Source organism: Eschrichtius robustus, chromosome 16 (assembly GCF_028021215.1).
Source record: "Eschrichtius robustus isolate mEscRob2 chromosome 16, mEscRob2.pri, whole genome shotgun sequence".
NCBI lineage: Eukaryota > Metazoa > Chordata > Mammalia > Artiodactyla > Eschrichtiidae > Eschrichtius > Eschrichtius robustus.
This window is the reverse complement of record NC_090839.1, coordinates 71318555-71335140: the sequence shown is the minus strand read 5'-3', so window position 1 is coordinate 71335140 and position 16586 is coordinate 71318555. Positions and strand designations below refer to the sequence as shown.

The window sequence follows — 16586 nt, the reverse complement described above, 5'->3', positions numbered from 1 at the left end:
GTATAATGAGCATTGTAGGCATGGAGGAATGGAGGGGCTATCGGGTTAGAACTACAAGGCATCTGGGGGTTACTTAGCCCAGAGACGCAGCTGAGATCCCGAGTGGGAATGCCTGGGTCATGGGGAGGCCCTCAAAAAGCAGCCAAGACCAGGATCGGGCCCAACAAGTCTTTTGGGATGAACAGATCTGTGTTCAAGTCCCGGCTCTGCCACTAGCTGAGTGACGTTGGGCAAATTACCTAACCTCTCTGAACCTCAGCTTCCTCATCTATAAAATTCACTCATCCACCAAAGTGGGGCAGAGGGAGCAAGGTGAAGAAGAGGTGAGAGAACTGGTCTGTGGCATAGAAGCCAGCTGTCCACTATGGATTTGTTCTCCCCTGCCCAAATCCTTTTCCATCTAAGTGGGGCCATGTGACTACATTTGAGCCAATGGGATGTGGACAGAAGTAACCTGCACTGCTTTCAGGCCCTCCCATCCCCAAGGCCCATTTCCCATGACTTGGTCAGCCTCCCCTCCACTGCAATCCCACCCTGAGACATGTAGCCCAGAACAGATTCATAGCATTTCAGCACCACTTATAAAGCTCTTGCTCCATCACTCCTCTCGGCTCCTTGGAGGACAAGCGTTGCCCCCTCCCTTGGCTCGCCCACACTGTGCCGTCTGCTTGGCCATGCTCTAGCCTGCTCTCCCTACCTGTCCCCTGGCCAACTCTGCTCATCCCTCAGGTCTCAGGTTAGATAGATGTCACCTCCTCCAGGAAGCCTCCCCTGAACCCCAGGAGGTACGCACCATTGGCTCCATCCTACAGGTGAGGAAACTGAGGAACAGAGAAGTTAAGTGACTTGCCCCAAATCACACGGCTAGAAGGTGGGGGAGGTGGGTCTGAAGCCAGTGCAGGTCTATCCAGGGCTTCACTCAGCCATCACTTGCTAAACCACTTTTAAAGTGTGATCCTGGGACCACTAGCAGCAGGAGCAGCCTCACGTGAAAACTTGTCACATGTGCAAATTCTGGGGCCCCACTCCAGTCCTGCTAAAGAAAACTCTGGGGGTGGGCCCAGCAAGCCATGTTTAAACAAGCCCTCCAGGTGATACCAATGTTCACTAAAGTTCAAGGACCACTGGCGGAGAGAATGTTCTGCAGCTGAGCCTCCTGCCTTTCAGCCACTCCCTGTGGGGTCCTTGCCAGGTCTAGAAAGCATCACAGCTGGAGAACGGAACAATGACCACCCTCTGACTTTCCAGCCCTCTGAAATGCTTCTCTGGGTGTTCCACAGCCCTGGGACTTTGGGGACCCAGAGAATGTCATCTTCTACTTCATCATCAGCCTGTTAGTGACTCACTCCTTCCTTCGTTTGAAGCCTTCTTCTTGTGCCCATCAGCCTTGCCTGCAAGAGTTTAATCCAAGCTACTTTTATCCTGTGGTGGTCACTATAACCACTTTCTTCTAGAACATTCTCAGTTCACGGGGGTTAAGTCTGCAACTTCTTGGTCAGCAAAACTGATCTCCCCAACGCAAAAATGTTTATTTTTGAATCAGTCCAGCCAGCCACTATTACTTTGAATGCAATCCTGATCATCAACTTTTCCTGTATCAGCTTTAGGAATAGGACCAGAAAGAGTAAATCCTAGAGAATGAGTTTGAACAAATCCAAGTTTCTGCTGGTGACCCTCAGCTTTCTTCCACACTGCTCTCAGTGTCCTGGCACCTGGATGCCAATCCTGCCAAAGACTGGACAAGACTTCTTTGGGGAATCTGACCAGTGTGAGAAAAAAGGCCTAAAGATACCCTTCCCCTGTGGAACAGCCCAGTTAGATCACCCTGAGGGGAAGGCCACAGCCAACAAGCCTCTCTCGTGTCCAAAGACCTTCCAAAGAGCTTCCTGGAGCCCCATACTCTTCAGTGGACAGCCACAGACCACCAGAGAGGGGGAAAGGAGAGGCTCTGCTCCACAGTCATTCAGAGGCCCAGGCTCCTTCCAGCTTGTGGCTCTGTCCTTCTCCAGGCCCTCAGAGTCCTCTCAACTCTGCTGGTAAATGAGGAAAGTGGGGAGGTTTTTAGGGTCCAAGCTTGAGGGGGGCACACACTATTTCTGCTCACATTCCATCAGCCAAAACTCAGTCATGTGGCCCACCAAACTGTAAGGGAGCCTAGGAAATACATCCAGGTGATACCGCAAGAAGCAGAGGACATGGGTGATCAATAGCCATCTCTGCCACATAATTCATTAAAAATGTTTTAAAATCATATCAGTTATATATCCTTAGTAGTCAGCCAGAAAGTACTGTTCTGTCACCAAAAGCACACACACACACACACAAAAAACCCACTGCAAATCACAGAACGTACACAAGTGATCATATGTAAACTGAAACCATTTCAAGGGATGGTCAGGCCCTGACTTCCTGCTTCCCCACCCCCTGCAAAAGATAAGAACTTGGGACCCCAGCCGACACCCCCTCTTTAAGAAGAACAGGAGAGGAGGGAGGATGGCAATCTCAACCATGTTACATCTAATTTCCCATCATCAAGCAGCTTTATTGTATTTGCTGAATAAATGCATTGACCAAACAATGACTGTAAGGTGCTGTGGAGGCCACAGAGAAGGAAGACGCCTGCCAAACTCTATCTCCTAAACCCTACCTCCTACCACTGGCATCCTTTCCATCACCTCCTCCAGGAAGCCTTCTCCAATAACCCTTCCCTCCCCCCCACCCCCCCGAGTGGGCATTATCAGCTCCCACCTGCTTGCTCTGTATTCCCAAACTTAGTCCATCTTGCTTATTAGTATCTGCCGTTAGACCACTCTGGACCTGTCTCCTCTGTAAAATCAGAGGGGTAGACAATTTCCTGGCTGAGCGGCCCCAAGGCAGGCAGCTTCCAGGGCCGAGGACCCAGAAGTCAGGCTCCCATAGAGCGTCCCCACAAGGCAGACTGAGCAGCGCCCCCCTGCCAGCAGCCCATCTGTCTCACGTGGGGCGCAGCTGGGCCGGTTTCCCGCAATCCCCCAGGCGTGTGCGGCGAATCTAGGCCGGGACTCACCCGGGAGGCCCCCGCCCCGCCACACGCATATTAACGCCCGGCCCCTTGGCGCACAGGTCCACGGAGCCTGCCAACACCCGAACTCCTGCAGTCAACAATGCAGCAAGGGCGCGTCTACACGGTCCTCGAGGTTCCCGGAACTTGGGCCTCTCGTTCAGGGGCCGGGGTGGGGGATGCGGGCCCTGCAGGGGAAGAAAGGCAGCGCTGCCCCCACCCTCTACGGGCCTCCAGGCGCCGCGGGCGGAGGCGCCCAAGCTGCCTCTCCCCGACCGTCACGTGCCAAGTATTTTACCAATAGACACTGCCGATAATCTGCACGACTCCCCCATTTTACAGAAGCAAACACGGAAACCCGAAGAGCTTAACCCCCACGCTCTCCTTCCGCCTGGGGCCCCACTTCTAAGCCCCAGACCCTCCGCGCTCCGGGCGGCGGCTGCACCGGGGAGCATAGGCTTGCAGCGCCGGATCCCGGCCCCCCAGGCCAACCGCCGCCCCACCTACCTGCCTCGGGCGGAGAGGCACGGCAGCCGCTACCTACGGCCGCGAGGATCCAGAGGAGCTGGCAGAGGCTCGAGGCCCGGTGCTCCAGGGTGCAGGGCGGGCGGGCCCCCCGAGAGTGCCGGGGAGCGGCGAGCGGGGCGCGCGGGCTGGCGCTCCGGGGAGGCAGCGGCGGCCGCCGGAACGTTCCCGGGGCGCGAGGGGCGCGCGGAGCCGCTGGAACGATCCCGGGGCGCTGGGGGCGCGTTCCAAGGGCAAGGGCGCCGGCGACCGTCGGCTGGGCTGGGGCAGCTGCAGCGCGCGGCGTTCGGCAGCGGATCCGGACACTCGCCGAGCTGGGGCTGTGGCTGGGGCAGGAGACTGCGGGCAGGGGCGGGGCCGCGGGCGGGCGGGCGGGCGTAAGCTCGGCGCGGCGCTCACGTGGCCGCGGGCAATGACCATCACCGCTCCTGCAGCCGCCGCGTGGATCTCCTGGCCCTGCGTCTGCGGCTCCCGAGCCTGCTGAATACACAGCGTCCGGATCTAACGCGTGGGGCCGGCCTGGCACCTACCAGCGAAGGGGGCGCCCTCCCAGCGGGTAATTTGAGAGGGGGCAGCTAACCCCTCCCTCGCCCACCGCACCTTCCCATTCTCCATCCTATGCCCGCCTAGTTCCTGTATTTGAGTCCTTTCCAAAATCAGTAGTGATCGGATCTCATTGTACGTCTCTATGCATAACCTTGCAATATTTTTATAAGAAATTGCTTTTTTTTTTTCTGATTTCTGCTTTGTGAAAACAGGCACTTATGACTGTGGCAATTATTTGTGTAATTATTTGTCTAATACGTTGCTGTATTCCTAACTCAGCGCACAGCCTGGCACATAGTTAAGTGCTTTAATAAATACCTGTAAAATAAATGACTAAATATGGAAGGTATAAAGAAGAAAAGGAAATAAAACTAATGATAAGTACTGTGAACATGTTCATATTATATTCTTCCAGATATTTTTTTCTAGTGAAATTTTAGAAATTTCACAACTCTTATTTTAGAAATAAAAGTAAGGGACTTAACCTGGCAGTCAGTGCGGTGTGGCCAAAAAAAATAAAAATAAAAGATATAAGTGATAACAGTAATATTTATCAAGCGATTTATCTCATTCCATCTTCACACCAACGCTAGTAGCTCTACTTCACAGATCATAACACTGAGGCTTATAGAGATACACTTGCGCAGAAGGTTTCCAAGGTGGCTCCTTCCTCTTGGCAAAGGGCATCTATATTACAGGGCTCCTGCTGGTTTGGGGTCTGCTGAGTTACTCTGTGTAGTAAAAAAGGGGAGAGGAATTTGAAGGACCCCCACAGGTGAGAGGAGCGGAGGAGCCAGGCAGGAGCTGCCAGGGGCCGTGGGAAGGATGAGGACGGGAAAGGCTTCCAGTAGGGCGATGTCTAGCGGGGGCTGTTTAAATAGTTCGTGGTGGGGTTTGTGACCTAACCACTTACCTATGCCCCAAAGAGTTCTTCAGTGAAAGCCTCCTTGGACTGGAATGGTGTACGTGACCAAGTTCTCCCATGGAACTGGAGGGAGGGCCGAGTGTCCAGGTGAGCCCCAGGCAAACACAGAGAAACAGGTGTGTGCAGGCAGGCCAGAGACAGACACAGTTATCTGGGTATGCATATGGGAATATATACATTTTTCCTAACAAGAGTGGACTCATCTATTTCTCCTTTCTGCTCAACACTAGGTTGTAAACATGTTTCTGTGGTCAAGGGCCACCTGTCATTTGTAATGCCTTCTTTGGTGAGCCTTTTTGGGGTTGTGGTAAAAGCTGATATTTACAGGGCATTTTTTTTGTGTCAGGTACTGTGGTAACTGCTTTACAGACATTATCTCTTTTAATTCTCATCACAACCCTCTTACTGTCCTCACTTCATACACAGAAAGACTGAGGCCGGTTAAGTGACTCTCCCAAATTTACATAGTAAGTTGCAGAATTTGACCCAGGTCTAGGTATATACTGACCCCTTTAATGTCCTGTCTGTAAGCCTTGCCTCTTCAGTTTTTGTGGCCCCTAAAAATTCAGATCCCGTTGGGAGAGTGAAGTCCTTCAGCTTACCAGCTGCAATGGCCCCTGCAGGGAGAAGGTTCAAGTTTATGAGGCTTGGGTAGTGGGTGACATTAAGGCGGCATCTCATAAGGTGGTGAGGGGAATGAAAAAAAAGAAATGGTCCTGAAACCCATCATTGAGTGTTTTAACTTTTTGGCCTCTGTACTACAAGTTTCAGAAAATATCAATACAAGATCTAGAAGATATAATCATCTTGGTTTGAAGTATTGGCTCCTTTAGTCACCTTGAGAAAACTCCTCTGGCTTTTGGCAAAAAACAAAATTGCACCTGAAATTTTGACCGTGGGAAAGTTGGGCAAGGACAAAGAGTCTGAGCTAGTCTGTCCAAGCCCAAAGCCAGACCAAAAAAAAAAAGACTGTTCTACTTATAGCTCTGTGACCCTGCGCAAGTTATTTAGCTTCTCTTTTCCTCTTTAATCTCTTCTGTGCATGAGCATCTTGATTTGTCTTCAAGGAACCAGTCCACCCTATTCTCAGTTCATGAAAACTGCCCTCCCCACTCTCCTGGCTCTAAGATTGGACATATGATTAGACCTGGCCAATCAGCATATTCCATCCCTTTTGCCCCATTCATTGGTTCTGGGATGAGTATGTAACCCAAGCCAAGCCAATGAGATACTAATCTGGGTCTTTTATAGAAACCATTTAAAAAGAGAATCTCTTGGAAGCAACCTAAATGTCTATCAGCAGATGAATGGATAAAGAAGATGTGGTATACATATATACATATATGTGTGTGTGTGTGTGTACATATATATATAATGGAATATTACTCAGCCATAAAAAAGAATGAAATAACACCATTTGCAGCAACATGGATGGACCTAGAGATTATAGTACTAAGTGAAGTCAGACAGAGAAAGACAAACATCATATGATATCACTTATATGTGGAATCTAAAAAAAAATGATAGAAATGAACTTATTTACAAAACAGAAATATACTCACAGACATAGAAAACAAACTTAAGGTTACCAAAGGGGAAAGGGGGGAAGGGAAAAATTAGGAATTTGGGATTAAAAGATACACACTACTATATATAAAATAGATAAACAACAAGGACCTACTGTATAGCACACAGAACTATATTCAGCATCTTGTAATAACCTATAATGGAAAAGAATCAGAAAAATAATGTATATGTATATGTGTAACTGAATCACTTTGTGTGCACTTTCTGTAACAGTTGTGTTAGTTTCAGGTGTGCAGCAAAGGTATATATATATATATATATATTTTTTTTTTTCTTTCTCACATTCTTTTCCATTATAATATTTACAAAATATAGAGAGCTCTTATAACTCAAATAATAAAAAGATAACTCAATTTCAAAATGGGCTAAAGATTTGAACAGACAGGTCTCCAAAGAAGATATATAAATGGCCAATAAGCACATGAAAAAGATACTCAGCATTATTAGTCATTAGAAAAATGCAAATCAAAACTACATCCACTAGGATGGCTATGATCAAAAGTCAGATAATAACAAGTATTGGCAAGGGTGTGGAGAAATTGGAACACTCATACACTGCCAGCAGGAATGGAAAATGGAAAACAGTTTGGTGGTTTCTCAAAAAATTAAACATGGGGTTACCATACAACCTAGCAATCCCACTCCCAGGTATATATCCAAGAGAAATGAACACATGTCTGCACAAAAACATATGCACAAATGTTCATAGCAGCATTATTCATAATAGGCAAAAGGTGAAAAAAACCCAAATATCCATCAACTGATAAACGGATAATTAAAATGTGTTATACCCATACAATGGAATATTACTCAGCAATAAAAAGGAATGAAGCACTGATAAATGCTAAAACATGGATAAACCCTAAAAACAGTATGCTAAGTGAAAGGAGCCAGACACAAAAGGCAACAGATTATCTGATTTCATTTATATGAAATGTCCAGAATAGGGAAATCCTTAGAGACAGAAAGTAGATTAGTGGTGGCCCACAGCTAGGAAGGGAGTCTGGGGGGAATGGAGAGTGACTACTAAAGGTACGGTATTCCTTTTTGGGGGGATGAAGATATTCTAAAATTGATTGTGAGGAGGGCTGCACAATTCTGTGAATATACTAAAAAACAATGAACTATACACTTTAAAGGGGTGTCTTGTATGGTACGTGGATTAAATCACGATAAAGCTTTTACCCTCAGAAAAAGGCTCCTGGCATCCTCACGGTACTTCAGGGTGTGGCAGCAGAAGAGAGGTCACCAGGAATGGTGCTCTAGCCCAATCTAGGTATGTGGCTTCTCCCAACTTCCAGGGATGGGTGTAATCCTGCCACGGGCTCAGGGAGGGTTGGAGAACTGCTCTAGACACACATGCCAAGGGAATGAAATGCTTCCCAAGCGCTAGCTGCTCGGATTCCCTGTCCACAGGAGGCCGTGTCTGTGGGAGTTTCAGGCAGTTTTAGGTTCACAGCAGAATTGAGTGGAAGGTTTGGAGATTTCCCATATCCTTCCTGCCTCCACACAAGAATAGCCTCCCCCATGATCAACATCTCACACCAGAGTAGTGCATGTGTTACAATTAATAACGAACCTACACTGACACATCATAATCACCTAGAGTCCACAGTTTATATTAAAGTTCACTCTTGGTGGTGTACATTCTGTGGGTTTGGCCTAATTTATAATAATATGCATCAACTGTTACAGTAACATACACAGCAGTTCCACTACCCTAAAAATCCTGTGTTTCACCTGTTCATCCCCTGCATCCCCCTCCATCCCTGGGAACCACAGTGGGATGTTTTTAAGCAGAAGCTTTAAAAAAAGTCCTTGAAAGTCCTCCTTGGCTCCTTGGCTCAGGAGGTCCAGGGCCTACTGGGCACAAAGCCAACACAGGGCCATTCAATGACCCACCTGTAGCTACAGAAAGACTCACAGAAGCAATGAAATGACCACTCTTCTGTCTTTTGGATAGTGTCTTTCTTCCTTTCTCTTGCACAAGGCAAACCCCAGGATTAGGGTGGGGCATGTGTGGGCCTCTAGTTGCCCCTACGTCTGCATAGGGAAAGATCTGGAAGGATACAGCTAAACTGTTACTCATTATAATGAGTTGTGGGATTCAGCTGTGAAGGAGGAAGGTGGTGAAGAAGAGTACTCCCTTTAACTTTATACAGAAGATTTGACATTTGAAAAAAAATTTACAAAGAGCATGCATTACATTATATTTCAAATCTAAAAAGACAAAAAAGCACCTTCCTTTACCAAAGTGTTGACAGAGCTTAACTGGGAGGAGAAATTAAAGGTGATTTTATTCTCTTATTTGTGCTTTTCTTTCTTAGCTTGGAGTTTCAACAAGGAACATGTATTTATTATTTTAGCAAAAGTTATTTTTAACTGTTACTTAAAAAAAAAAGAAGAGAAAAGAACAAAAACTAAACAGAGCCCAGTTGCCCTGGTTTCTGTAGCCTCCCCACCCTTGCCTGCCTGGGCCTAGGTTTTGCATAGGAACTGCCCTCCCAGCCTCAACCTTAAGGCATAAATCACTAGGAAAGTCAGCACTACTGCAGAAGTCTGCAGGGAGACAGGCCTGCCCGCTGGAGCAGATGAGCTATGGCCTTGCTTCCACTGGATTTTTGTCCTGGTGAAGCACCTCTGTCATGCAAGTTCTGAGCAGCTCTGCTTCTCCCAAAAGACCTGATTTTTGCCTGATCTGGCCTAGTAGGTGTTGGATAAATGTTTACTTGAATTAAATTATTAGAGACAGAGAGAGTTGGGAGGGGAAGGGTCACATTACAGAGTCCAAACTCATACTACTCGTCGCACGACAGGCCAATAAATTGAGAGACGAGGTATTGGGGCAAGGAATAGCAACTTTATTTGGAAAGCCAGCAGACTGAGAAGGTGGTGGACTGGTGTCCCAGAGAACCATCTTCCCCAAGTTAGAATTCAGGCTTTTATATTAAAAGGGGAGGGGGTGTGGTTAGTTGTTGTAAACTTCTTGGTGCTGGAATACTTTGTTCTCTCAGCTGTTGACGTAGGTCAGGTCACAATGTTCCTGTAAACCTCCAACAAGACAAATGTTCTTTTCTGTTCTGCAACTTTTTCTCTCTATATGAATGGAAAAGTGTTAAGTTTAAAGGTCAGAGCCTTGAGAAGGGAGTATCCTGTATGTTTCAGACTACAGGCAACAATCTTTCACAAAAGGTGCAGTGCCAGCATGACTAAGCACAGGCAACAGAGCACAAAGGTTAGAGCTAAAGGAATAGATTCAATATGGAGTCACGTTTGTTTTTCTCTGTTACAGTTGCTGCTAGCAAATGGTGCAACTACTGGAGAATGCTTTGAGTCATTTGTTGGGGGGATGACTCAAAGAGATCTCTGCTTCCTTCTTGTGGCCGCAGGGGGTGATCTTTCAGAAGAGCTGAATACAATTAATTTTCGGTGGCAGGAAATGGAAGTTTGTTATGTATTTATTGATATGTACTTGCTCTGAATTTACTGCATTTTGTTTCTATTTTATTTTTTTTTAACAAGGAAAACCACCATTTTGGTTCCCAAGTTTTATTCAAGAACTCACACAAAATATTCCAGATAACTGAGTTTTAATCATCTTCCTCCTCTTCTTCATCTTGATTAATCTGGAAGTAACGCAATTCGTAACTCTCTTTGCTGTTAGCAACTACGCGTAACCAATCAAGTAGATTATTCTTCAAATATTTTTTGGTGAGGTATTTCTAATACCTTTTGGAAAAAGGCACCTCAGAGGTTACAGTAGTCTTGCTTTTGCTTCTTTCCGTTGTTACAACCCCTCCACCAGGATTCCCAGCTTTTCCGTTCACTTTGATTCTCTCCTGAAGAAACTGCTCAAAATTGGCAGCATCTATGATTCCATCTTCTATAGGGTGGGTACAGTCAAGGGTAAACTTCGGGACCTGCTTTTATTTTGCTCCCCTTCGCCACAAACTTTTTCACGGGCGCCATGGAGGCAGCGAAGGCAGAAAGGGCTACTGCATTTTAAAACACACTGAAATAGTCTACACAGAAGAACACTGGGTTTTGGGAGGCTAGGGTATGCTGGCTCTGCCTGGGGGTAGCTAACACAAGTTACTTTGCCAATCTGAGCCTCAGTTTCCCCCTCTGTAAAAAGTAGATAAGAGTGATGATTGACGGAGCCTACACAAGGCAAGGATCTTTAAAAACGTTCAATGATTTTCCTTCCTGGACCCATGATTTTTACATCGCGGTGGCAGGGGCCGGCCATGGGGCCACCCGAAGCTGCAGAGGTTCTCTGAAGTAGGGCTAGAGAGTCCAAACAGGATGGGGACTCGGCCGGCTCCGCGCAAACCCGGGTTCCCGGCGGAACCCGCAGCCCAGCCAGGAGCAAGCGGCAGCGCGACACTGCCCCCACGTGGCCGTAGGCAGTATGCCACGCTCGCGAAAAATCAAATGCAAACATACATGACGATTGAATATTAATATTAACAATTGGGAACTTTGTTTTCCTTCTCAATGCTGCGTCCCGACTGAACTTACTACTGCCGATTACAAGAGCACTTTGACTCCAAAGCCCAGGAGGAAGCCAGGGGTTAATATGCTGTTAACTGGCGCGGTAAGCGTCAGGCTGATATCGGGCATGCGTAAACAGATGAGGGCGGGGCTTAGAGAACGTGAGGCGCCGCGTCACTAGACTAATATAGTAAGAATGGAACAGTTTGCGAGCGGGCGGTAGCGTGGCCGAGTGGTCTAAGGCGCTGGATTTAGGCTCCAGTCATTTCGATGGCGTGGGTTCGAATCCCACCGCTGCCACACCTTACGGGGTCTCACTTTTCCATTCCTTAACTTATATATCCTCTCCCAATTACTCTTCACTTTTTCTGCCTTCTGACGTTTTTTTTCCCCCACAGTAGAAAATCCCCAGAGGGATCCTTCATTTCATTCACTTTCTCCTTATACAGGAATTTCAACCTGTAAAAGTTATTTCTTCCAGTTCAGCCTTTTTTTTTTTTAATGGAATGGGGAAGGGAGGGGAAAAGGAAACTGCAGGACAAGCCACCTCACTCCCTAGCCTAGTACACAAACCCACCAATCCCGCTACCTTAAAAAACGAAAACAAAAACGTCTCCCTATTTCCATGGGAAAGCATCCTGAGATACCTTGAAAAGCTCTCAACAGTCTGTCTGCGCCTTTAATTTAATGCTTCAAGGCCTGAGGCCACCGGGAGTGGGCCCCTTTACCTCCCAAGGACAAAGATTAGGTGGAGGTGATTTTAATCAAGACGTCAGTTAGGAAGAGTCCCTTTCTGGCCTGCTCTGTGTCAGCGGAGAGCCCAGGCTGACTCCATAAATCCCTGTTGGTAGAAACTGTGTCAGGTGACTTTATGGGGGGTCTGGGGTATCAGGAGCCCTGCCCCGCCCAGGTGTATCAGCCTTGAGGTCCCAGCTTCATTGATCCACTTCCTACTTGGTTTTGGTGCTTGTTTATTTACTCATTCAACAACCATTTATGAAGGGCCTACTATGTGCCAGAAATCAAGATCAACCTGAGGCTACAGAGCAAAACAGCAGACATGTCTTGGCCCTCATAGAGTTCACAGCCACTGTAATTTCTTTAATTATACCTGTGAGGAGTGTCATGCAGAATGCGGAAGCTCACCCAGGGACAACGGAAAAAGTGACGTTTAGCTTGGACTTGAAATTGAGAGATTAGCTAGTGAAGGTGGGAGAGGGGAGTTCCAGGAAGAGGGAACAGCATGTGGAAAATCCTAGAGGCAAAGGAGAGCCTGGCGAGTCTGAGATGCTGGGAAGGTAATTCAGGGCAGCTGGACAGAGAGCAGCTGGTCAAATGGCTAGAGATGAGACTGAAGTGTTAGGCAAGGAGGGCCATGAATGCCAAGTTAAGGCTTTGAACTTGGCCCTGAGGGCATGGGAAACCATCAAAAGGTTTTAAGCCGGAGGGTGGCATGTTCCAATTTTGGATGTTCCCTCTGGCAGTAGGAATAGGAGGTTCCATTCAAAGCCTACTGTAGTTGTCTAGGAGAAAGGAGAGTGGCTTGTACCATGGTTGTGATAGTGTGTTGGACAGGGAGACGTTTTGGAGGTGGATCTGACAGAACTCAATGACGAAGACATGAAAAAGAAGAACGCATCGAAAGTGATGACCAGGTTTTGGGCTTGAGCCACTGGATGGCTGGCGGTGCCTCTCGTCTCCCTAGGAGGGAACACAGGACGAAGAGGACGTTTGTGGAAAAGATGATTTCAGTTTGATCCACACTGAGTTTGAGATTTAGGACATGGGGTTGAGTAGACTGGACATAGAAGTCTGGAGGCCAAGAGAACACTCTGAGCAATTGATACAGATTTGGGAGGCACTGGAGATTGAGGTCATGGGAATGGATGAACTTGCCCAGGAAAAGCATGCAGAGGAAGTAGAGGGACCAAGATGGAGTCCTGAGGACCATCATCCTAAAGGGAATGCAATGGAAGAGAAGCCAGTGAAGGAGATAAAGAAGGACTGGTCAGAGACTCAAGTGGAAGACAGGTGTGTTGTCATATAGATTGTTGTCAAGAAGATTATGGCAAGAAGGAGTGAGTAGCCAACTATGTTGAAGAGACTTGGCAAAATAAAGACTGAAAAATATTCTTTGGTTTTATGATTTATGGACAAGGTCACTGATGACCTTGATTAAAACCATTTTGGTGTGAGTTGAAGAGAAGAAATGGAAACATAAGTGTGGACATCTCATCATGAAATTTGATGAGTGATGGTAGCAGTAGCGGGAGGGGGAATGGGGAGTCAAGAGAAATATTTTTAAGATGAGAGACCGGATGGTGTTTTAGACGCCTGGCACTGGGTCTAAAAAGGGGAATAGCTTCATCACGCATAATGGAAAGTTTATGAATTCGCCTAACTGGTCCATTCTGACTGGCTATTTCACCTTGAGCTGCCCACAGTAATGACTCTGTTTTCTGCATTTATAATGCTTCTGCTTAGTGTCTCCAAGAAAGCTAGGACCTCTTCCTACTTGCTGTCTCAAAATTAGAACACTCCCTAACACTATACACAAAAATAAACTCAAAACAGATTAAAGACCTAAATGTAAGGCCGCATACTATAAAACCCTTAGCGGAAAACATAGGCAGAACACTCTCTGACATAAATTGCAGCAAGATCTTTTTAAATTCACCTCCTAGAGTAATGAAAATAAAAATAAACAAATGGGAACTAATTAAACTTAAAAGCCCTTGCACAGCAAAGGAAACCATAAACAAGACAAAAAGACAACCTACAGAATGGGAGAAAATAGTTGCAAACAAAACAACTGACAAGGGATTAATCTCCAAAATATAAAAACAGCTCACACAGCTCAATATCAAAAAAACAAACAACCCAATCAAAAAATGGGCAGAATATCTAAATAGACATTTCTCCAAAGAAGACATACAGATGGCCAAAAAGCACATGAAGAGATGCTTAACATCACTAATTATTAGAGAAATGCAAATCACAACTACAATGAGCTATCACCTCACACCAGTCAGAATGGCCATCATCAAAAAATCTACAAACAATGAATGCTGGAGAGGGTGTGGAGAAAAGGGAACTCTCCTGCACTGTTGGTGGGAATGTAAATTGGTACAGCCACTATGGACAACAGTATGGAGGTTCCTTAAAAAACTAAAAATAGAGCTACCATATGATCCAGCAATCCCACTCCTGGGCATATATCTGGAGAAAACCATAATTTGAAAAGATACATGCACCCCAATGTTCATTGCAGCACAATTTACAATAGCCAGGACATGGAAGCAACCTAAATGTCCATAGACAGAGGAATGGATAAAGAAGATACGGTACATATATGCAATGGAATATTACTCAGTCATAAAAAAGAACGAAAGAATGCCATTTGCAGCAACATGGATAGACCTAGAGATTGTCATACTGAGTGAAGTAAGTCAGAGAAAGACAAATATCATATGCTATCACTAATATGTGGAATCTAAAAAATGTACACATGAACTTATTTACAAAACAGAAACAGAGTCACGAATGTAGAAAACAAACTTATGGTTACCAGGAGGGAAAGGGCGGGGATAAATTGGGAGATTGGGATTGACATATACACACTACTATATATAAAATAGATAACTAATAAGGACCTATGCATAGCACAGGCAACTCTACTCAATACTCTGTAATGACCTATATAGGAAAGGAACCTAAAAAAGCATGGATATATGTATATGTATAACTGATTCACTTTGCTGTACACCTGAAACTAACTCAACACTGTAAATCAACTATTTCCAATAAAAATTTAAAATAAAATATCTATGAGAAGGTATACAAGAAAAAAAAAAAGAACCTCACGGAGGGTGGGTTATCTGGGCAGCCTCTAAAACCCTCATGGGCACTTGGTTCCTCTGTTGAGTGAAAGTGCCACCTCCTTTCCCACTGGGTAAAGACACTTGAGGGGAAGGAAGCTTTCTGGCATAGTGACCCATGCTGCCCCCATGCCCAGGGTTTAGACAGTCTACTTTCAGGGGAAGAGGTGACTTAGAGAAATCCAGAGAAGAAAGAAATTGATTTTGCTTTTGGGTTTCACAAGCTGAGGTTCGGCAGTAGACAAAAGATCTAGAAGATTATGTGAACAGTGAAAACCTGTTTTCCCTGCCCTAAGAACAGATTTCTCAGGATTGGTAGAGAAAGTCAGAGGAGAAGGTGAGTTTACATGCAAGCATGTTACTGAGAAGAAAGAAAGCCCCAAATGGCCTGAGGTTTGTGGATCTGAGACTGAGAAAGATCCCAGAGCTCAACCCAAGCACTGACGTGGCTAAGGTGCAGAAAAACAGAAATAACCATGTGTCATGTTTAGGCCAGTGGGCCTTGGGCAGGTCCTCCAAATTACCCCGCCTGTAGAGAAGTGACCCCCACCCTCCTCTACTCTTTGAAGTTAGGCAATCCCAGTTTCTTCATTTATAAAATAAGAATAATAAGCCCTATGTAAGGGTGGGCCTGAGAATTAAGTAAGAGCACACAGATGAAAGCTCTTTCAAACTGTCAAGCATTAAACATAAAGGATAAAGCATAAACAAAGCATAAAGATTATTGAGCTTTTAAAAATTATATACACACATGCAAATTCAACATAGCAAACAGGAGCACACATTTTTGAACTGCTTCACGAACTTTCTTAATTGTTCAGCAGAGGACATACTGCTAATGCCCACGCCGGGAGATGGACATGTTGGCCCTAACTAACACATTTGCTCCTCCCCGTCACAGATTTCTTTAGGCTTGTGACGGTGTTCTTCTCTGCTAGGATCCATAGTTTTATCAGCCAATTCCACGTGTGCATATTATGATATATACACAGACGTATTTACCCACGAATATTTTGGTATTCACAATTGATACCAAGATGATAAGGAGGCGCTGTTTCTGTGGAGAGCAGCGCTGGATTAAGAAATTTTGTGATTTAAACATTAAAGATTACGGTGATCACTACTGGCCCCCTCATTAACAAATTGAAGCAATAGTAAAACAAAAAATATGACCAACTAATTTCTAATAATTCCCATTATTACTATATTGGTACTTTTTAGAGAGATCCAATTCTTTAAAAAGGGTTTTTTTTTTTTTGAGATTTGAGACGATCTCAGGACAAGCACAGAGAAGCTCGGGCAGCGAGGAGGGTCCGTGTCCCTAGAGAGGTAGCAGCAGCCAGCGAAAACTTGCAAACGTCAGCCCAGCCTGCACGAGCGGCTGCAGCTAGGCCCCTAGGAGGTGTGACTGGAGGGAGGGGAGCCAGACGGGAGGGGATGGGGCTAAGGCTGAATCACAAACAGGAGAGGAGAGGGACCGACCAAGAGAGATGAGCAAGTCTAGTTACCAACGGAGAAACCAAGGCAAGGGCTCAGGCGTTCGGCTAGAGCCAGAAACGGGGCGGACCAGAGCAGGGGAGAACGCGGCGGC

The 16586-nt window shown here is 46.0% G+C and overlaps 1 protein-coding gene, 1 non-coding gene and 1 pseudogene across 2 annotated transcripts in view; 1 reads left to right on the top strand and 2 right to left on the bottom strand.

Moving 5' to 3' along the window:
- EEF2K (eukaryotic elongation factor 2 kinase) overlaps positions 1-3902 on the bottom strand; it is a 57984-nt gene extending 54082 nt beyond the window's left edge. The window contains exon 1 of the mRNA XM_068565515.1: positions 3548-3902. The gene's annotated coding sequence lies outside the window, so the exon portion shown is untranslated. The remainder of the gene's footprint in view (positions 1-3547) is intronic.
- A 6311-nt stretch (positions 3903-10213) lies between these two features.
- LOC137749974 (large ribosomal subunit protein eL22 pseudogene) lies at positions 10214-10592 on the bottom strand (annotated as a pseudogene).
- Positions 10593-11335: 743 nt separating this feature from the next.
- On the top strand, positions 11336-11417 carry TRNAL-UAG (transfer RNA leucine (anticodon UAG)). The gene has a single exon. It is a non-coding gene; the product is annotated as a tRNA-Leu (tRNA).
- The last annotated feature ends 5169 nt before the right edge of the window (positions 11418-16586 follow it).